Source organism: Monodon monoceros, unplaced genomic scaffold (assembly GCF_005190385.1).
Source record: "Monodon monoceros isolate NGI ecotype Baffin Bay Population unplaced genomic scaffold, NGI_Narwhal_1 Super_Scaffold_2, whole genome shotgun sequence".
Classification (NCBI taxonomy): domain Eukaryota; kingdom Metazoa; phylum Chordata; class Mammalia; order Artiodactyla; family Monodontidae; genus Monodon; species Monodon monoceros.
Window position 1 is genome coordinate 72,278,020 of NW_021703776.1, and position 23,396 is coordinate 72,301,415.

The window sequence follows — 23,396 nt, forward strand, 5'->3', positions numbered from 1 at the left end:
CCCCCGCGGGGCCCGGCGCGGCGCGCGGGCGGCAGGAAGGGCTGGGGCCGATTTCCCCCTCAGGGTGTTGTTGCCAGTCCCCACCTCAGCGGCCTTTGGACCCGTGGACGAGGTGGACGGACAACGCACGAGACAGACGGACACGTGCAGGGGCGGGCGGACGAGAGCACGAGTCGGGTCTCCTGGCCGTTCCTCCCGGCTGGACGCGCCCGGGTCGCCGCGGGCCGCGCGCGCCGATGCCCGGCTGAGTCACGGCCCGGGCAGCGCGCGGGTGGGAAGGGGCGGAGGGAACGCGGGTGGGAAGGGGCGGAGGGAGCGCGGCCGGCGGGAGGACGGGGCGTTCGGCTGGGCCCGGCCACAGGTGACCCGGAGGCTCTCGCCGCCCCCGGCGCCCACAGCGCTTTGTGACCAGATGCGAAGCCCAGCGGAGGGCGCGAGCCAGATGCGGGGCGACAGCTGACTTGCTGAGAAGAGGCAGGGAGGCGCGGAGCGCGCGGGTGGTCCCTACGCGGTTGATCCCTGCCCGGTTGACGTCTCCTCCGCCGGCTCCTGGGCGCCGCAAGGTAAAAACTACAGCCCCTTTCGTATCCTGCACCCCGTCTTTCGCCCCTGCCCTTCTGCTCTTTGTTCCCCTAAGAGACCTGACTGCTGTTCCAGAGGGCAAGACCCGGGAGGTGGGCGAGAGTTTAGGGGCTTCAGAAACTAAAGAGCTGTGGCCCCAGGGGCGAGGTCGAAACTAGAATGGGGCTTTTCGTTTTAGGGGGTTGCTTCTGACAGCCACCTGTGTGACTCAGGAGAGGGGTGCAGGGGTGTATGACTGTTATGGCCCAGCAAGTTTCAAGGCTGTGATCTGACTCAAAAGTGATCCGGTCACCCTGACGGAGGGTGATGTGGCCAGCAAGCTTCGAGCCAGCAGTTTCCTTGTTCCCATCCTTGCTTTATATCTGTATTACGTGGGGCCCCTTCCAAGGGGCAGGTGTTTCTGTGAGGGTCTGAATTCTTAATTTCTGGCAAATACACAGGGCTTGTTGTGACCTATCGTTTTCAATCTTACCTTATCTCTCTGCTGGGGCTCTGTGGAGGACATCTGTCTTATTAGGTGAAATAGATTATAACCAGAGGTCGGGCAATCTGGCTACGACTGTTACTGACCCAATAATTAAAGCACGAACGAAAGGATTTTCACAGACTATCTACAATGCAGAATTTACTCCAAAGTACGGTTTCCCATTTCATACCTTTTATGTTTTAAAAGAGCCATTTACTAATTTGGCAGTTGGAGAGAGTTCCTGTGGCTCATGCATGAATAGTTCTGCCCAGTGTGTTTTACCTTATCACAGTTTTATGTGCAAAGGAGTCCTGGGGCAGAATGAAATATTGTCAACTCTCTTAGGCAAAATAATCAGGATACTTTAATTGCCAAGTTAAGACGGTCCGTGAATATGAGAGCATTGTAAAAACTGACGTTGGAGAGAATATAGACTATCTGGACCCTCTCCTGAATTTTAAGAACACTGTTCACATTTTGTAGAGTTGGGTGGAGGTTTATTTTGTCATTTCCATCAGGCAGACACATGCACATTGCCATGCAAATGGATTCAGAAAAACATTTTCCTTTACAGCTAAACTATTATAGCTGACTAATGAATTTTTTCTGCATGAAGATGATCTGAAAATGATGTACATCATGTTTCTCTGTGCCTCTAGGACATAAATTGTGCTTTTATGTAAACTGTAAGTGGTGCTTGGATTATTTACAGGTACATAGTTTTTCTTTCTAGCTCCAAGCTTATTGGGCTTTGTTTTAACATGTAAACTTCCATAGTGGAACAGAAAGTGAGGTGCTTTGGTTCCAATTGTAGACTGCAAGTCTGTGGTGTATTCAGTGTTCATTCTTTTTGAGTTGCTGAATAATACAAGTAAAATTTACGTCACTCTTAAGAAATTTTTGTAGTACCAAAAATGTGGCTGATTGCCTATAAAATTTACTGTGTTTTAAAAGTTCTGTTCAGGTTTCAAACTTAACAGTGCATAAACCTGTAGTTATTAACCTAAATATATTTTGATTTTAACATAATGGAATTTATGGCATTTAGAAGATGATCTGTTGACTACTGGTTTTTCAAAGATTGCTTTATTCTTAATACATCACAGTAGAGGTTTACATTAGATGTACTTTCCATGACTTCAGAATTAGTGGTTGAGGTTTATCTGAATGATGAAGATGTATAAGATTAACCATAGCCAGTTAGTATGAAAGTTCATAACTAATATTTTCATAACTTTTAAACCTATGATAAAAGAAAAATGACACTTTTCTAAGCAGCAGAAAAACCCTTATCTTATAAATTCCTTTTAAGACTATGACCCACTATAATCTTGAAATTCTTTAAAATTTGTTCCAAGGAGAATTAGACTAAGAAATACATTTCAAAAATCAATTTCCTTAGCTGTTGGTTAAAAAAGAAAATAAATAGTCCAAAATAGCATTAGTCTGATTTTCCTTTTGCACATCTATATGATAGCCTCAAATAAACTTTTTCTCAAATGTGGTCATCTCAAAACAAAGTGAATAATTCAAAAGGGCTAACATTCTCTCAGGACACACACCTTTGTCTAAGTGGCTGCACTAGTGCCTATAGTGACACACCCATGTTGAGTAACAGTTCCCTACAAATTCAGAGCACCTCCCATCTCTCTGCCCCCTCCCCCCTCATCTCTTCCCCTTGGTTTGGTCAGAGCTGCTTCCAAGCTTTCTGTGCCCCCATTTCTTCCCTCTAATATCATGTTTTCTTCACTGTCATTAGTCTCACCAGAATCATCTACGCTTTCCTTTCCCATCATCCCCAATATTTTTCTTGAGCTGCTATGTTCATGGGATACTGAATTTCCTAATTGTGCTACCTTAAGGGGAGAAAATATGCAGAAACTCAAGTGCCAGGGAGTTTACCTCACTGGTGTATGTTGAAACTGGTGTCTTTGACTCTGAGCCCTCAGGGCAGAGTTTCTTCATGGGCTTTGCTCAGTGCAAAACAAATAGTCACCTCTTAGTAATAAATGATAGATATAGTAACTAATGTCAATTCAGGATCACTTTGATTCCCTGTTCTTAACAGAGTTGCTGCCAGGCCCACAGTTGCTTCAGCAAAAATAGCTAAGAACTGTAGGTTAAACATCATATGTGTCTGGTACTAGAGGAACATTTTTAGAAAGGAAGAAGTGAAATATCTGCCTTTGAAGAATTAGATACTCAGATAAATAAATCTTGTGCAAAATGGAATCAAGGTCCGTAATTGTTACAAAAGAGTGACAGCCTTGGAAACCATCCCATTTGCTATTAAATAATAGAAATTTTTTTTAAATCAAAAGATTGGAACTTAACTCTTAAAATTTTGAAGCTGCTTCTGAGTATATCATCTTTCTGATACTGCAACAACCTTACAGAATAGGCAAGGCTGGTTTCACTATCTTAACCTCCCCATGTTATAGACAGGGAACCTGTGCATGAGCCTAGCCCCCATGCTGTCTCAACAGCACCACAGCCTCTGCCCAGCCATCAAGGAAGTTTAACTCTTTGAAGCATTTTGCACTGAGGCGTACATTGGGATCCTTAGGTTAGTGATAAATGATGACTGTAACATTTCTAGTCTCTGGAGTTTTTCTCACCTTCTGTTTCTCCAGTTCTCTTTTTCTCCCTTTCTCTTTTTGTAGTAAAGCATACCAAGAAAAAGCTCCATTCATATGTGTGGGGCATTCTCCTATTATCAGATTAAGAGCTGTGAGTAATTTTGTAATCTACCCTTCTATCAGAAAGCGCATTCTCAGATATCTCTTCAGCTGTGTTTAACAGTTTAGTATATTCCCCTTGGGATTTGTTTCAATAAAAACATCCAGTAAAATCTGACTACTTTGCTTTTCAAAGGACAAAATGAAGAATGTGTTTTTATAAGCTGTAAAATATAATTGAGAGAAAAATCACTCGTGTGGCATTTGTAACAGGAGGTGTGAGCACAGTGAAATTAAAAAAAAAAAGTGAACTGGCTAATTGCATACCCAAGTATACATGTTTCTCCTGTGATTGTATAAATTTGTGCAAGTATGTTTATACAGGTTACTCCTGTTGTTTTAAATTTCTATGATAAATTATGTAGGTATAAGGCAAATAGAAATTATATAAAAGTTTATGAGCCATATAGATTATATAATGGTCCATAGGATTTGAAATGTATTTATTCTAATATAACAAAGGATTATTAGGAAATCTGGCCCAAGCAATTATGAAAAATGGTCAGAGAATCACAGGTTCTAGTGAAAGCCAGGTTCCTGTACTCTAAGAATGTGACTAAGTATTTAGGCATTCAGGATAATTTGTTATGCACCTATTAGGCATGATTCTAGACTCTGGCAATGCAGCAGAGAATAAAACAGACAAAAGTCTCTGGCCTTATGATGCTCTGTTCTATAATGAGGAAGGCAAACAGTAAATAAAAACACATAAATAAGATGTATGTGAAGTAATGAGAGCTATAAGGAAGCATAAAGTGGAAAGAGGAGTAGGGACTGTCAAGGCTAAGAGGGAATAATGGGCTGGTGACTGAAAAATTCAGTAGTGGGGTCAGAGAAGGCCTTAATTCAAAGGTAGCCTTTGAGCTAGAACCTGAAGGAGATGAAAGAATAAGGCAGAGCTTCTCCTTCGCATTCCTTAGGAGTGTCATTCTCATATTTTATCTCTGGAATTGTGCAATGCACAGCCTGCACAACTGTACGTGGAGTCCCTGGTCTTTTATGGGAAGTACCTGGACAGTGCCTGCCGTACTTCATTACAGTCTCTAAGGTGAAGATGAAGGAGAGGCCCACATCCCTTGGTTTGAGGGCAATGAAAGAAAAGAACCATGGTATTTTCTTGCATTTACCTGGTCCCATCCCCACACCCCATCCTTGATCAGGGAAATTGCTCCATTCAGACAACTTTCCTTCTTATTTTCTACACAATGACCCTGACCCAGTGGAATTTGTTGAGACTAATACCCATAGCTTTGTCACAGATCCCTTTCATAGTATAAATCTGGAGACAGCAGAGGAGGCAATTGCTGATGGTTTACAGCTTCTGTCTGCTGTGTACTTCTTTCTTGCCTTCTCTCTCTCTCCTTCCTTTTCCCTTTCCAGTGTTAAACCACTGTGTTGGATTTTCGTCTTCTTTTCTTTCTTCCCCCTATGCCTTGTCTATATCCTGTATGAAGATTTGCAAACAGGTAACCTAAATGAGTAAAACTAACCAAAAACTGGGACCAAAAACCTGCTCAGAAAAAGTCCTACCTAAGGGGGAGCAGCCACTGCTTGGCATCATCAGAGTTGCCGTGAGGCTCAGTGAGTGGCACGGGCCCATGTGGTGGTGTCTTTCAGCTTTTCAGAAGCTAGAAATCTCTCAATTTTAACATGTTGACTCAGCATCTTTAAAATTGTTTGAGCTAGAGAGACAAAATGTTTGCAGGCCAGATTTACAGTCTTGGCCACAACTATACCTGCCAAGTGGTCCCCTGTTTCACCCGCAGGTGCTGTTTAATTCAGCAGCATGCACAGCCAAAAAGCCCCAGGACTGCTTCTGAAAAGTATTTTATCTTTTAGAGTTCTCAGCCTTTTTTCCTGACTGGAAAATTAACGACTAAAAAAAAAAAGATATTTTCTAATTCATCATCTTTCGGCACATACTTATTTTCCTAAACCCATCAACCCACATACTTTCTATCAAACTATGTATATTTCTAAACTATAAGAGTAATGTAGTCATTTCATTCTTAAACTGCAGCAATAATTTCCTGAAATCTAAATTCATCATAACTTTATATGTAGATTTCCTATTTCATTTCCAGGTTCTCATTCAGAATAAACTCTCTGTTTAGAATGCTGGTGCTTTCTCTGTTTTGTTTTGATTTTTAAGACCTGCCTGGACTTCACCAGTTGTTATTCCTCCACCACTGAAATTCAAAACGTGCACTGTGTTGGTTTTGAGTACCCTTTAAAAGCCATTAGATCAGTGTTGCAGTCTATTTTTCCAAAGGAATAAAAGCTCACAGGTTGTGCACTAACTTGTTTCCTTTAATCCTAAAAACTCGGTGAAATACCCAGGCTAGCGGCCTTCCGGAAAGCCATTGTGTTAGAACGGAAGATCATGTACTGTATTTCTTCCTACTATTTTAAATGCAAATATAATAATATGTCATGAAACAGTGCACATATTAAGATCAGTGGCCTTTTCCTGTTTTCAAATTATCTCTTGTTCTCTGATAGCTGGAAATCTGAACCTAGCACCTAGAATCTCAGGTCCAATTTTAAAGTTGTATGTAAAAAAAAAACATAATTGACTTGGAGGAATTAAAATGTACTCCAGTTGTTCGATAAGACCATGGATTGTTTCTGGTTTTTAATATTTTATTGAAAATATCAAAAAGAGCATTCAGAGCTAGAGACCTTTGAAGTAATGTAGTCTTCACAAATGAGAGAGGTGGAGTAAATTTGTTGAGCAGAAGGCAGGTTGTCTCCTTTGAGGCCTAATCATGTGGAAAAGTAAAACCCAGCCAAGTTTTAGGTCCATAAGACAGCTCAAACTATCTTTAAAAATAAATTTTGGCTTTTTGGGGACTAATGTGTGTTTAGACCAACATTTTACCTCTTAAAATTTAAACCTAGGGGTCTTTTAAAGGAAATTTAATCCATGTGTTTTTGATTCACTAAATCCTAAATCATTACCCATAAACTGTATGTCTCTCTAAGCTCTTTGATGTCTAAGAAATCTTTGAAACCATGTAAGGCCCCTTTTGTTCCAGAAAAATAGGAAGTTGGTTTTTGTTAAGGGTTAGTAAACAGCATCTTCAAAAATCTGAGTTAGGTCTAAAATCCTGCAACCATAACAAAATGGATGTTTGAATGAGTACTAATGCATTTTTCTGATGCAATGTGAAAAATGTAAGTACTTTTAAGGACCTTGCTCACTATTGGTATTCCATTGTAATCCTTATTAACCCCAAGGAAATTATTTTGGAACAACTCCTCTTTCTATTATAATATAAAGTCCAAATGTTTATCATTTTATCCTGGCACACAGTAGGTACTCAGTAAATATTTTGTTAAATGTTAAATGAATGACTTCTTCTTCTGCCCAGAACCTTCCAGCTAATGTCAGTCTTTTTATTCAGTATCAGTATCCATCTGTCATGTCTTGGAATGAGATCTATTCTGAGTCAGTGACCTGGTTCAACAAATTTTAAAAATAAGCCATCTAACTAAATATATGACATTTATTGAAATTCATTCTGTACCATGACACAACAGCCTTGCAAAGAGTGCTGAAAATAGGAAGGAATTTCTAGGCTAATTTGATTAAATATTCAGTTGTTACCATATGCTTTCTGAAAATTGATTTTTTTTCCCTTTTACTGTTCCTGCCATCCTTCCTCCCACCTTGACATGCTTACTGATTGAAAGCTTCGCACAGAAAAGGGCAGGTCATTTGTATCTATAAGCAAGAGCAGCAAGTTCAAACAGGCTTGGAAAACATAATGATATAATCATAAGTTGCCATAATATAGGAGGGGAGAGAGGGGTACTCAACAATAATAGTGGTGTTGGGTTTTGTTCCAAATTACATAGATGACACATCTTTGAACTCTATTGTGTGGGGGAAAAAAACACCTTCTTACTGTAGTTAGATTTCCTGTTTGTGAGTGTGTATTTTGTGGTAACTAGACTTCCCATATAGACTTGAAATAAATATGTAGCTTTAAGTGCAATTGAAATCCACATGATTAGAGTACTGAAGGCTATGGAGACAGCAACTCCTCTCTAAAAGAAAGAAAGTAGTATTTAGAAGGCATAGAAGGCATGGTCATTGACATTTTCCTTGATATCATGTTGTGAATTTCTAACAACTCATCACATTTTGTCCCCAGAAAACCTTTCCTGATCAAAAGTATGTTGTTTCTTTATGACACTGAGGTGCCAGAATTTTTCAATTTTTTATATGTTGGTGGGAACAAAGAGGAAAATTGTGCTATTATGGTCTTGAAATGGAGGTTTTCTTAGGTGAATCTGAAAGTTTGCTTCTGCATACATGTATTATCGTTAAAACTTGTTTTGAAATTTAATTGTAGATAGCACTGTATAAGGAGTAACTTATTTATGTAGTTTTCACATGCTTAATTTCAATTTCAGTGGTTGACCAAACCATCAGTAGTAATTATATATCCATGTGTTTGTACACATTTACATTTAGAGAATTTTTTAAACTCTAATTAAAAGGTCTCACAGCTTGATAAATGAGCAGTCAAATGCCTCTGTACATTTGGAAAATGTACAGAGTATTCCAATGTATTTGTACATTTGGAAAAATGTAATTCAATTTAAGACATTTTTCTGATAACTCTCATGCTACAAGTATAGGAAGTAGATAATGAAGGCGAAGACCTGCAGGTTTTGCCAGGGTAATGGGTCAGCAAGGTTAAAGGAATGGAGAGGTGGGTGGATACGCTTAAGGGTCATGGATTTGGGTGCATTGCAAGTCATGAAGAGAGTGTCCCATTAGGAATCAGGCTGCCACCTTCCAAATAGGAAAAAGGCTGGTCAAAACTGAGTGGGGAATCAAGGGAAGCTCACAGGAAAATGGTAGGCACATGATAAGCAAAGTCGAAGCCTCCTCCAACTCTGTCACAGGTGGTTTGATTCTGGGAGAAACTAGGCTATCATCTACCCATTTCTAAATCAGCCCTCTTAGTCTATCCTACCCTTAGCTACCAGTAAGAATAGCAGGAATATGTAGCAGAAAAAGAGGGACTTCTATTCTGAGTGTCAGAGGCATGTCCTATGCACTCTTTTAGCTACTCAAAAACACTGTAAATGAAATTCTGTGTTCTCAGAAGGAATCACAGTATTAAAAGAAAACCCCAGGGCTTCCCTGGTGGCACAGTGGTTGAGAGTCCGCCTGCCGATGCAGGGGACGTGGGTTCGTGCCCCTGTCCGGGAGGATCCCACATGCCGCGGAGCGGCTGGGCCCATGGGCCGTGGCCGCTGGGACTGCGTGTCCGGAGCCTGGGATCCGCAGCGGGAGAGACCACAGCAGTGAGAGGCCCGCGTACCGCAAAAAAGAAAAACCCAGCTTACAAATGTTTTATACCATTTTCATGACTAAAATTTTCTAGCATATCAGGGCATTATAATCCATTTGTTACTGTTGGGATCAAAAGTTATGGCCCTTAAAACAATATCAATAATTATTTTCCATTGGGATATCATCTGCAGTGTATGTATATTAGCTTTTCTTGGGGGTATTATCTTGAGACCATTTCTTTGGGTCTTGATTTTACAGAGTTCATGCTTTAGTGTGCGTAAGAATTGTACTTCTCATGTTCTAAACTTATACAGTAGTCTAAAGAGTTAAGGAAAGCTTATATCAGGGCCTGCCTTCACTTCCTGTCTTTTTGCTACTCTGAGAGTCTTAGGTGAGCAGCTGTCATCTGATTCTGGCCTCACATTCAGGCAGAATCCCTCCAGCTCCTGCTGAAGGGCACACTGTCCAAAGTGAGCTCATGGCCTGACCACTCTCTAGTTAAGATAAAGACAGCAGACAAATAGAATCATTCAGGGCCTGTGTGAAACTTTGGACCTAAAATATTACCCTAGCTGTTTTTTTTTAACTGAGAGTAAAAGTGTACAGTAAAATATTTTAAGTTCTATTGAATTATATAAAGAAGCAATCAAAGCAAAGGTTGTTGACAGAAGAAGGCTTTCTCCTAACAGAAATGAATATGCATTTTGGACTTTTTAAAATTCACTTTCTGTCATGTCAAAATTAAGATACTTCTAAATGTATTTCAGTCTCACTAACACACATTTGGATTGTTCATTGAAATTTGTACGTCAAGGTCCAATGACTTTAAACATTCTTATAGTCTTCAAATAGCTTACCAAAAAGGTGTTCTTTAAATCACCAGAAAAGTGCAGATAAATCCCCAGACAGTTTCATTAATGACAATGAAAGGTGACAGCTCTTGAATCTATGTCATAACTTGATTAATTGCTTTCCAAATGTTATTAAAGATTCTAAATGAATAACAAGACTTGTATTTAGTATCAAGTCTCCCTCACAATTCCTAAATGGGTTTTAATTTTCAGACTTAGATAATTATTATATCTGATTCATTTCTTTAACATCTTTAGACTGTTGGTCTTACTGAAAAGAGAACAGAGTATCTGTTTCAATATGTTTTTCTTTTCCCTGTTTTTCTATTTTCTTTTCAATATGTTTTTCTATTCCTTACAGATTTCAGTAATAATGGTTTTGAAATAAAAATAGTCAAATGCTGGCATTTCCTCTTAATAAACCTTCATAGATCTGATGAATTAATAAACATTACAAAGAATTCACTACAGAGGTTATGATTATGGGACCATTTAATCCCCAAATCTGCCATGCTGACTGTTTAGATACTCAATGAAAATGAGCATTGTGCATTAGGATAAGTATTATCTCAAGAGAACTTTATTCTTGTTTTGGTCATTGCCCATTTTGGCCAATTCATAGCACCTGCTTCTCTTACCAGCAAATCTGTTTACTTGTCTCTAGTCTCATTTTTACCCTTTCCCACCACAATGATTACAAACTTCCACTATTCCCTCAAGCTCTTGAATCTCATTGGCTCCCCTTCTTCTCAGTATAGTATCTTCCCTCATAGTTTAGAGAGCAAACAGAAGCCTGAATAGTTTCTATGTCACCCGTTATTACTTCTTTGCTTCTCTGTCAATTGATGAAATGGTCTTTTCAGCCTATGGTTTTGATCCCATTCTTCCCCACATCTTCCAACACCTTGCTCCATCTATCCCACCTTCCCTACCAATCCCTCTCATCTTTAAAATCTCCATCGCCTTTTTTCATTCAGCCCTTACTCAACTTGCTGCTTCTAGAAAGAAACACACACCCTGAGAAGATCCTTAATATACAGTTACCTTAAGTATTCACTCCTATTTCTGCCTTATCCTTTAAATAAAGAATTCTTGAAAATCACTATCTCATTTTTTCTACTATCATTCATTCTTTAACTTATTCAACTCAAGCAGTCTCTTCCCCACTCCCAAGAAAATATCCTCACTCTAATCACTGGAAACCTCATTGCCAAATCTGACAGATACTTCTGTTATCCCACTTGACCCCTCTATGCGATTTGATGCTATACATCTTGCTTTTCCTTTCTTGAAATTTCTCAAGCTTCTGAAATACCACTCAAACCTTTCCTTCAGCCTTTAGATATAAAGTTTAGATTCTGGTCTTTAGGGTTCCATCTGAATCCCTCCTTTCTCTTACTGAACATGCCCATGGGTGATCTCATTTACTTCCATGACTTCAAATACACCAATGGACCAATGCTTCACCAATTGCTATCTCTAACTCCCTCTTCTCTCTAAACCACTGTGCCCATGTTGTTAGTCACCTTAAAGACACTGCCACTTGAATGACCAACAGACACTCAGCTATTAACTGAACTATTATTTTTGCCCAAAACTCTTCTCTGCCTACTTTCCTTACTTTTGTTTATTACACCCAAGGTAGACATTTTTTAGCCATCTTTGATTTCTCAGTCTCCTCAATGGTCAGTATTGATGTTGCATCATTGTCACATAAATTTCTAATCTAGTCCTCTCTTTCTGTTATATCCATATTGCCAGAGTTTTTATTCAGGATCATTCTTTCATGTATTAATTCATTCCATTATCTATTCTTCAACAAATTCTTACCAAGTGCCATGTAATGGCAGTATGCCAGGGGCTAAAGATGGAGCTTATAGTCTAGTGGGAAGTATGAATAAGTAAATTACAACACAACATTATAAAGTCTAGATAAGGCGGAGGCAGGTTTGATGTATGAGCACATGGGAGAGTTCCTAAACCCTTCCTAGAGGGCAAGAGAAGCATTGGAGAAGGCTTCCTAGAAGAAATGTTCCCTAAGATGAGACTTGAAGAGAGAGTAAGAGTTAACCAGGTGAAGGTGAGGGCAGAGGTGTTCCATGAAGAGGGATCTATGTGCTGAAACCCAGAGTGGAAGAACACATGGCTTGCTTCAACAACTCAAAGAAGGACAGGGTGGCTGGAGCCTAGATTTCTAGGGAGGAGACGGCAAGTGGCAAGGCTGGAGAATTAGGCAGAAGCCAAATCATGCATGGCTTTTAAGCTGTGCTAAGGAGTTGAACTGTTTTTAAACATAAAAATAACGTAATCAGATTGTCTTTTTAAAAAGATATCTCTGTTACGTTGGGGAATGGATGATCAGGGACAAGAATGGAGAGGGAAGACCAGGTAGGAAGCTGTTGTAATAATCCAGGTAAGAAGTGATACTGCCCTGGGGATGGATGCAGGTGGACATATTTAAAAGACCTGTAGGTGGGAGTCAAGCATGATGTCTTGGAAATGTGGGAAATGTTCGGCACCAAGATAGGATATGGAATGGGAGAACAAGTTTCATGGGAGTAGACGGAGGTGCCAGACGGTATACCCAACTGCTCCTTCTTGGTCACCCTGCCCTCCCCAGCCTGGTGGCATCAGTGAGCCCTAGCACGCGGTTCTCCTCTCTTCATTCCCTACACTCCTTTCCTTGGTGGTTTCATCCAGTCTCATGGCTTTCATACCATTGATATGCAGACAACTTCCTAATTTAAACTCCAGGACTCAAATATCCAACTGCAAACTAAACATCTCCATTTAGATGTCTAAAAAGTATGTCAAACATGAACAAAACTACTGATCTTCACACATCTCTGCCAAACTTGCTCCACCCTCCAGTTCCTTTGTAACTGGCAGAACCATTCTCCCTGTTACAAAAGCCAAAATCCTTGGCATATTCTTGACTCCTTTTTTTCCTTACACACCTCATCTCCAAATCCATCTGCAAATCCTTTTAGCTGCGTTCAAAATATAACCAGAATTCAGCCACCTCTCATCACTTTTTCCTTCCTCTTGGCCTAGGCCACTGCCATCGTTTACCTACACTATTAACAGCAGCCTCCCAACTCCCAAACAGCCTCACTTCTCCATTTTAGCCCTATCCCAGCCCCCTGCCACCAGCAACCTCCCACACCCACTCAAGGTGATTCCATTCAAATATAATCATTCCCTTGCTCAACACTCTGCAGTGGCTTCATATTTCACTCCAATAAAGGCCAAGGTCTCACAGTGGCCTACAAGGCCCTGCCTGATCCGATTCTTTGTCTTCTCTGATCTCATCTTCTAATCATCGAGGTCCAGGCTTACTGGCCCCATTGCTGTGCTTCAGACACACCAGGCAGAGCTGTATTTAGAGGGCTAAATCCTCCCTTCCTCCAACTCTTTACTTAAAAGGCAACTTCCAGTTTTTCTTTTTCTTTTTTTTAACTTCTTTATTGGAGTATAATTGCTTTGCAAGGTTGTTTCGGTGTCTGCTTTATAACAAAGTGAATCAGTTTTACATATACATATGTCCCCATGTCTGTTCCCTCTTGCGTCTCCCTCCCTCCCACCCTTCATATCCCACCCCTCTAGGTGGTCACAAAGCACCGAGCTGATCTCCCTGTGCTATGCGGCTGCTTCCCACTAGCTATCTATTTTACATTTGGTAGTATATATAAGTCCATGCCACTCTTGCCCCTAGGTTCTTTATGACCGTTTTTTTTAGATTCCATATATATGTGTTAGCATACGGTATTTGTTTTTCTCTTTCTGACCTACTTCACTCTGTATGACAGACTGTAGGTCCACCCACCTCACTACAAATAACTCAATTTCGTTTCTTTTTATGACTGAGTAATATTTCATTGTATATATCTGCCACATCTTCTTTATCCATTCCTCTGTTGATGGACACTTATGTTGCTTCCATGTCCTGGCTATTGTAAATAGAGCTGCAATGAACATTTTGGTACATGACTCTTTTTGAATTATGGTTTTCTCAGGGTATATGCCCAGTAGTGGGATTGCTGGTCGTATGGTAGTTCTATTTTTAAGGAACCTCCATACTGTTCTCCATATGGCTGTATCAATTTACATTCCCAACAACAGTGCAAGAGGGTTTCCTTTTCTCCACACCCTCTCCAGCATTTATTGTTTGTAGATTTTTTGATGATGGCCATTCTGACTGGTATAAGATGATATCTAATTGTAGTTTTGATTTGCATTTCTCTAATGATTAATGATGTTGAGTATTCTTTCCTGTGTTTGTTGCCAATCTGTATATCTTTGGAGAAATGTCTATTTAGGTCTTCTGCCCATTTTTGGATTGGGTTGTTTGTTGTTTTGATATTGAGCTGCATGAGCTGCTTGTACATTTTGGAGATTAATCCTTTGTCAGTTGCTTCATTTGCAAATATTTTCTCCCATTCTGAGGGTTGTCTTTTCATCTTGTTTATGGTTTCATTTGCTATGCAAAAGCTTTTATGTTTCATTAGGTCCCATTTGTTTACTTTTCTTTTTATTTCCATTTCTCTAGGAGGTGGAGCAAAAAGGATCTTGCTGTGATTTATGTCATAGAGTGTTCTGCCTATGTTTCCCTCTAAGAGTTTGATAGTGTCTGGCCTTACATTTAGGTCTCTAATCCATTTTGAGTTTATTTTTGTGTATGGTGTTAGGGAGTATTCTAATTTCATTCTTTTACATGTAGCTGTCCAGTTTTCCCAGCACCACTTATTGAAGAGGCTGTCTTTTCTCCACTGCATATTCTTGCCTCCTTTGTCAAAGATGAGGTGACCATATGTGCATGGGTTTATCTCTAGGCTTTTTATACTGTTCCATTGATCTATATTTCTGTTTTTGTGCCAGTACCATACTGTCTTGATTACTGTAGCTTTGTAGTATAGTCTGAAGTCAGGGAGCCTGATTCCTCCAGCTTCGTTTTTCTTTCTCAAGATTGCTTTGGCTATTCGGGATCTTTTGTGTTTCCATACAAATTTTGAAATTTTTTGTTCTAGTTCTGTGAGAAATGCCAGTGGTAGTTTGATAGGGATTGCATTGAATCTATAGATTGCTTTGGGTAGTATAGTCATTTTCACAATGTTGATTCTTCCAATCCAAGAACATGGAATATCTCTCTATCTATTTGTATCATCTTTAATTTCTTTCATCAGTGTCTTATAATTTTCAGCATACAGGTCTCTTGTCTCCTTAGGTATGTTTATTCCTAGATATTGTATTCTTTTTGTTGCAGTGGTAAATGGGAGTGTTTTCTTAATTTCACTTTCAGATTTTTCATCATTAGTGTATAGGAATGCAAGAGATTTCTGTGCATTAATGTTGTATCCTGCTACTTTACCAAATGCATTGATTAGCTCTAGTAGTTTTCTGGTAGCATCTTTAGGATTCTCTATGTATAGTATCATGTCATCTGCAAACAGTGACAGGTTTACTTCTTCTTTTCCAATTTGGATTCCTTTTATTTCATTTTCTTCTCTGATTGCTGTGGCTAAAACTTCCAAAATTATGGTGAATAATAGTGGAGAGAGTGGGCAACGTTGTCTTGTTCCTGATCTTAGTGGAAATGGTTTCAGTTTTTCACCATTGAGGACAATGTTGGCTGTGGGTTTGCCATATATGGCCTTTATTATGTTGCGGAAAGTTCCTTCTCTGCCTACTTTCTGCAGGGTTTTTATCATAAATGGATGTTGAATTTTGTCCAAAGCTTTCTCTGCATCTATTGAGATGATCATATGTTTTTTCTCCTTCAATTTGTTAATATGGTGTATCACATTGACTGATTTGCCTACATTGAAGAATCCTTGCATTCCTGGGATAAAACCCACTTGATCATGGTGTATGATCCTTTTAATGTGCTGTTGGATTCTGTTTGCTAGTATTTTGTTGAGGATTTTTGCATCTATGTTCATCAGTGATACTGGCCTGTAGTTTTCTTTCTTTGTGACATCTTTGTCTGGTTTTGGTATCAGGGTGATGGTGGCCTTGTAGAATGAGTTTGGGAGTGTTTCTCCCTCTGCTATATCTTGGAAGAGTTTGAGAAGATAGGTGTTAGCTCTTCTCTAAATGTTTGATAGGGTTTGGCTGTGAAGCCATCTGGTCCTGGGCTTCTAATTTGTTGGAAGATTTTTAATCACAGTTTCAATTTCAGTGCTTTTGATTGGTCTGTTCATATTTTCTATTTCTTCCTGGTTCAGTCTCAGATGGTTGTGAATTTCTAAGAATTTGTGCATTTCTTCCAGGTTGTCCATTTTATTGGCATAGAGTTGCTTGTAGTAATCTCTCATGATCCTTTGTATTTCGGCAGTGTCAGTTGTTACTTATCCTTTTTCATTTCTAATTCTGTTGATTTGAGTCTTCTCCCTTTTTTTCCTGATGAGTCTGGCTAATGGTTTATCAATTTTGTTTTTCTTCTCAAAGAACCAGCTTTTAGTTTTATTGATCTTTGCTATCGTTTTCTTCATTTCTTTTTCATTTATTTCTGACCTGATCTTTATGATTTCTTTCCTTCTGTTAACTTTGGGGTTTTTTTGTTCTTCTTTCTATAATTGCTTTTGGTGTAAGGTTAGGTTGTTTATTTGAGATGTTTCTTGTTTCTTAAGGTAGGATTGTATTGCTATAAACTTCCCTCTTAGAACTGCTTTTGCTGCATCCCATAGGTTTTGGGTCATCCTGTTTTCCTTGTCATTTTCTCTAGGTATTTTTTGATTTCTTCAGTGATCTCTTGGTTATTAAGTAGTGTATTGTTTAGCCTCCATGTGTTTGTATTTTTTACAGATTTTTTCCTGTAATTGATATCTAGTCTCATAGCGTTGTGGTTGGAAAAGATACTTGATACGATTTCAATTTTCTTAAATTTACCAGGGCTTGATTTGTGACCCAGGATATGATCTATCCTGAAGAATGTTCCATGAGCACTTGAGAAGAATGCGTATTCTTTTGTTTTTGGATGGAATGTGCTATAAATATCAATTAAGTCCATCTTGTTTATTGTATCATTTAAAACTTGTGTTTCCTTATTTATTTTCATTTTGGATGATCTGTCCATTGGTGAAAGTAGGGTGTTAAATTTCCCTACTATACTTGTGTTACTGTCGATTTCCCATTTTATGGCTGTTAGTATTTGCCTTGTGTATTGTGGTGCTCCTATGTTGGGTGCATAAATATTTACAATTGTTATATCTTCTTCTTGGATTGATCCCTTGATCATTATGTAATGTCCATCTTTGTCTCTTGTAATAGTCTTTATTTTAAAGTCTGTTTTGTCTAATATGAGAATTGCTACACCAGCTTTCTTTTGATTTCCATTTGCATGGAATATCTTTTTCCATCCCTTCACTTTCAGTCTGTATGTGTCCCTAGGTCTGAAGTGGGTCTCTTGTAGACAGCATATATATGGGTCTTGTTTATGTATCCATTCAGCCAGTCTGTGTCTTTTGTTTGGACCATTTAATCCATTTACATTTAAGGTAATTATCAATATGTATGTTCCTATTCCCATTTTATTAATTGTTTTGGGTTTGTTATTGTAGGTCTTTTCCTTCTGTTGTGTTTTCTGCCTAGAGAGGTTCCTTTAGCATTTGTTGTAAAGCTGGTTTGGTGGTGCTGAATTCTCTTAGCTTTTGCTTGTCTGTAAAGGTTTTAATTTCTCCATCAAATCTGAATGAGATCCTTGCTGGGTAGAGTAATCTTGGCTGTAGGTTTTTCTCCTTCATCACTTTAAATATGTACTGCCACTCCCTTCTGGCTTGCAGAATTTCTGCTGAAAGATCAGCTGTTAACTTTATGGGGATTCCCTTGTGTGTTATTTGTTTTTGCCTTGCTGCTTTTAATATTTTTTCTTTGTATTTAATTTTTGATAGTTTGGTTAATATGTGTCTTGGTGTGTTTCTCCTTGGATGTATCCTGTATGGGACTCTCTGTGCTTCCTGGACTTGATTAACTATCATTTCCTTTCCCATATTAGGGATGTTTTCAACTATAATCTCTTCAAATATTTTGTCAGTCCCTTTCTTTTTCTGTTTTTCTTCTGGGACCCCTATAATTCGAATGTTGGTGCATTTAATGTTGTCCCAGAGGTCTCTGAGACTGTCCTCAATTCTTTTCATTCTTTTTTCTTTATTCTGCTCTGCACTAGTTATTTCCATTATTTTATCTTCCAGGTCACTTATCCATTCTTCTGCCTCAGTTATTCTGCTATTGATCCCTTCTAGAGAATTTTTAATTTCATTTATTTTGTTGTTCATCACTGTTTGTTTGCTATTTAGTTCTTCTAGGTCCTTGTTAAACGTTTCTTGTATTTTCTCCATTCTATTTCCAAGATTTTGGATCATCTTTACTATCATTATTCTGAATTCTTTTACAGGTAGACTGCCTAGTTCCTCTTCATTTGTTAGGTCTGGTGGGTTTTTATCTTGCTCCTTCATCTGCTGTGTTTCTCTGTCTTCTCATTTTGCTTAACTTACTATGTTTGGGGTCTCCTTTTTGCAGCCTGCAGGTTCGTAGTTCGTGTTGTTTTTGGTGTCTGTCCACAGTGGCTAAGGTTGGTTCAGTGGGTTGTGTAGGCTTCCTGGTGGAGGGGACTAGTGCCTGTGTTCTGGTGGATGAGGCTGGATCTTGTCTTTCTGGTGGGCAGGTCCACATCTGCTGGTGTGTTTTGGGGTATCTGTGGCCTTATGATTTTATGCTGCCTCTCTGCTAATGGATGAGGTTGTGTTCCTGTCTTGCTAATTGTTTGGCACAGGGTGTCCAGCACTGTAGCTTGCTGGTCGTTGAGTGGAGCTGGGTGTTGGTGTTGAGATGGAGATCTCTGGGAGAGCTTTTGCTGTTTGATATTACTTGGAGCTGGGAGGTCTCTTGTGGACCAGTGTCCTGAACTTGGCTCTCCCACCTCAGAGGCACAGCCCTGACGCCTGGCTGGAGCGCCAAGAGCCTGTCATCCACACGGCTCAGAATAAAAGGGAGGAAAAAAAAGAAAGAAACAAAGTAGAATATAAAGTAAAATAAAATAACGTTATTAAAATAAAAAGTAATTATTAAAAAAATGTTTTAAGTAATAAAAAAAAAAGAAAGAGGAGAGCAACCAAACCAACAAAGAAATCCACCAATGATAACAAGTGCCGAAAACTATACTAAAAACAAACAAACAAAAAAAGCGGACAGACAGAACCCTAGGGCAAATGTTAAAAGCAAAGCTATACAGACAAAATCACACACAGAAGCATACACATACTCACAAAAAGAGGAAAAGGAAAAAAAAAAAAACAAAAAAAAAAAAACAAAAAAAAAAAATATATATCATTGCTCCCAAAGTCCACCACCTCAATTTGGGATGACTCGTTGTCTATTCAGGTATTCCACAGATGCAGGGTACATCAACTTGTTTGTGGAGATTTAATCCACTGCTCCTGAGGCTACTGGGAGAAATTTCCCTTTCTCTTCTTTGTTCGCACAGCTCCTGGGGTTCAGCTTTGGATTTGGACCCGCCCTCTGCATGTAGGTCACCTGAGGGTGTCTGTTCTTCCCTCAGACAGGACGGGGTTAAAGGAGCAGCTGATTCTGGGTCTCTGGCTCACTCAAGCCAGGGGGAGGGAGGGGTACGGATGCGGGGCGAGCCTGCGGCGGCAGAGGCAGACGTGACATTGCACCAGCCTGAGGCGCACCGTGCGTTCTCCCGGGGAAGTTGTCCCTGGATCACGGGACCCTGGCAGTGGCGGGCTGCACAGGCTCCCGGGAGGGGAGGTGTGACCTGTGCTTGCACACAGGTTTCTTGGTGGCGGCGGCAGCAGCCTTAGTGTCTCATGCCCTTCTCTGGGGTCTCCGCTGATAGCCGCGGCTCGCGCCCTTGTCTGGAGCTCCTTAACGCGGTGCTCTTAATCCCCTCTCCTCGTGCACCAGGAAACAAAGAGGCAAGAAAAAGTCTCTTGCCTCTTCGGCAGGTCCAGACTTTATCCCGGACTCCCTCCCGGCTAGCCGTGGCGCACTAGCCCCCTTCAGGATGTGTTCATGCAGCCTCCCCCAGTCCTCTCCCTGAGATCTGACCTCCGAAGCCCGAGCCTCAGCTCCCAGCCCCCGCCCACCCCGGCGGGTGAGCAGACAAGCCTCTCGGACTGGTGAGTGCTGGTCGGCACTGACCCTCTGTGCGGGAATCTCTCTGCTTTGCCCTCCGCACTCCTGTTGCTGCGCTCTCCTCTGTGGCTCCGAAGCTTCCCCCCTCAGCCACCCGCAGTCTCCGCCCGCCCGCGAAAGGGCTTCCTAGTGTGTGGAAACCTTTCCTCCTTCCCAGCTCCCTCCCAGAGGTTCAGGTCCCATCCCTATTTTGTATCTGTTTATTCTTTTTCTTTTGCCCTACCCAGGTACGTGGGGAGTTTCTTGCCTTTTGGGAGGTCTGAGGTCTTCTGCCAGCGTTCAGTAGGTGTTCTGTAGGAGTTGTTCCACATGTAGATGTATTTCTGATGTATTTGTGGGGAGGAAGGTGATCTCCATGTCTTACTCTTCCACCATCTTGAAGCTCCTCCCCCTTCCCAGTTTTTCAAAGTTACAGAGCTCTTCTACCACCTCCCCTCAAGGCACTCTTGATCCCCCAATGCTGCTTTTTTTTTTTTTTTTTTTGCCTGTAACACTCATCAACTTTTTTTTTCACATTCTGAAACTTCTTTATTTGTTGAGGACAGTTAACAAATAGAATAAATACTTTTCACATGGAGCCCTGCATTTTTTCCAACATTTATTTATCAACTTCTAATATAGTACAGGATTGACTTAATTGTTTTATGTATTTGTTGTCTGGAGCACCTGCTACAGAGTAAGTTCCACAACAGCAGGAATGTTTGTTTTGTTTACTGGTGTAGCCCCAAGCACCTTGCACATATTAGCTCCTCAATAAATATTTGTCAAATTTAGTCTTGAATAGCTGTTGAACATACAAAATTGATGCTTGAGAGATGGATTTCTGGACTCTCTGGAGCTAAAGAGGTGAGGATGCAGATCTGGGAGTCTTCACTCTATTGTAAGTCTTCATCCTCTAGTGCCTGGAAGATTCAGTGACCTTCCGTTATGTCTTCTGGCCTGTAGCTCCTTTCCGCTCCAGTCCACTCACCACACTGTCACCAAAGTTGTCTAATATATAGTTATAAGTATTCTGGTTTCCGTGTCCTGATTAAAACCTCCCAGGGACTCTCCACTACTGAAAGAGTACAGGCCCCTCAATAGGATGCATAAGACTTTCTGTGATATGCCCCAGCCTAACCTTCCGGCTTCATCCACACCCAGCCCAGCCCACATAGCCTCTGTGCCAGTTACAGCTTCCTGACCAGCCCTGCATATTCTCCCCAAGGTGCCTGCATGTATGGTCTCTCAGTCCAGAGTGTCTGTCCCGTCTCCACTGTGCCTGAGCAACTCCAGCTTATCCTGCAAGTAATATCTTCACTCTAGGATACTACTTGGCCCTGCCTCTGTCTGCTGTAGTTAGCTCTCCTTCCCTGTATTCCTCCAGAGATGTGCACCCATCTGGAGTTCACAACTAGAGGGCAATGTGCCAGGAGGCTGGGACTGCCAACCAGTGGGCAGCACCTATATGGTTAAAAAGTTTTTTAATGCCTTGCTCTCTTTTCTCTCTTTCTCTCCCTCAAACACACACACACACACACACACACACACACACACACACACACACACACCCTGGATTATTTTTCCTTGAATTGATCCATTATATAAATGCAATCCTGAGCACAGTTGTTTTTAAGTTGTCCTAACCTTTTAGTTTATCGATTTTTCAAGGATCCAGAGTTTTAGATATTGGATTCTGTACTTATTTTTCTGTACTGTTCTGTTTTTATGAGGATAGCTTTGCTTGGCGTTCTTTATTCATTTTAAAGTATTTAAGATTTTTGTAGAAAGTTTTATTTGGTTCTTTTTTTCTCTGATTACATATTGATCTCAATGTCGTGATATTTATGTGCTTTTAATTTTTCTCTCAACACTGTTAGAATTGCATTATGTTCACCCAAGGAATCCACATCTATACAAAATATGGCCAGTTTTGTTATTTTTTCCATTCATACTATTTTCATGATTTCTAAAAGTTTTTTTTTTCTACTTTGCTTGAAAAGAAAACATCATATACTGACAAAATTCACCTTGAAAAGGGTCCCTAGTTCACTTCACTGCCAGAGAGTCTACTAGTTAACTTTGATTTCCAAGAAAGGTTCTCAGATGTGAGCAAAATAAAATTCAGCCACACCCTAAGAGCTAGGTGCAAATAGTGTTAGAGGAGAATGCCCCCCTTGCTTGACCACTCCATATTTCAGGGTCACAGCCTGCCCTTTGGCATCCTCATGTGTCTCCTCTTTTTCTCTCTTTCCCTGGATGCTGATTTCTCTTTCTTTACGTGACAGCGGCCATGACACGAATGGGGTCCACTAACCACCAGCATTCCTCTGCAGCCATTTGATTTCTGCTTTGGGTAACACCAGAGGAGATTGATCAGTTATATAAACTCAATCCTGAGCACAGTTCTTCCCATTTGGAATGCACCGTGCCTTATGCCGAGGACATTTTCAAACACTGAGGGAGGGAAATGTCGGATTTATTAATGAGTGATGTACCGGCTTCCTCTCTGTGTCTCCCTTTTGTGGTTCACATTCTGACCATTCAGTCAGGTTTATCCTGTTCAAACCCTGTATTTGAATGCAACTGGAAGAGGTTGCTATGCTTTTTTTCATTTTTATTTTAATTTGTGTAGTTAGAAAAATGTTTCTCAAATGTGATTTGTGGATTCATGTTATTCAGGGTTCCTGGATTAATTGAGCAAAATCTGGTAGCACTTCTACACGATCTGAATTATAAAATTACATCTATCCATTAGGCTGAAAAATATTTTAAAATAGTTTTATAGGATTTCAAGAATCTTAGCACTTTCTTAACATTGAAAGTTCAATCTTCACATTTTCAAGGGCAGTGAAACATTCTTATCTGACCTACGGCTTATTAATGGAACAAAAGCCTGTCCATCAATCAAGACTGACAGTTCAATGTATTTTCTGAACAGGACTTCTTACAATATGCACAATGATAAAACAAATGTCCATTTATTCTTATTTCCCAGAAGTTGAATACTTTCAGCCATTCTTAAAAGGACAAAGATATTTACTAACAGATTATGACTGTGTGAGGGATAATGTTGAGAATATAATGGAATTCTGTTGTTTTTATCTTTACTGTTACCATATCAGAGTTGGACAATTATCTTGATCATGTTTGACAACTAGAAAATGCATGTTGGCTTTTTCTTGTGCTATGATTCAGTCATTTTCAACTTTTAAAATGTTTATTGGAAGAAGGGATACAATACTAGATAAGAATCTGAATAAGAGCACTATTTAGGTATCTATCAAAGAAGCAACATTTGTATAATAATC

At 40.0% G+C, this 23,396-nt stretch overlaps 1 protein-coding gene across 2 annotated transcripts in view; it reads left to right on the forward strand.

Annotated features, from left to right (window-relative positions):
- Positions 1-356: 356 nt before the first annotated feature.
- MET (MET proto-oncogene, receptor tyrosine kinase) overlaps positions 357-23,396 on the forward strand; it is a 154,064-nt gene continuing 131,024 nt past the window's right edge. For both annotated transcript variants that reach the window (XM_029233407.1, XM_029233406.1), the window contains exon 1: positions 357-563. The gene's annotated coding sequence lies outside the window, so the exon portion shown is untranslated. The remainder of the gene's footprint in view (positions 564-23,396) is intronic.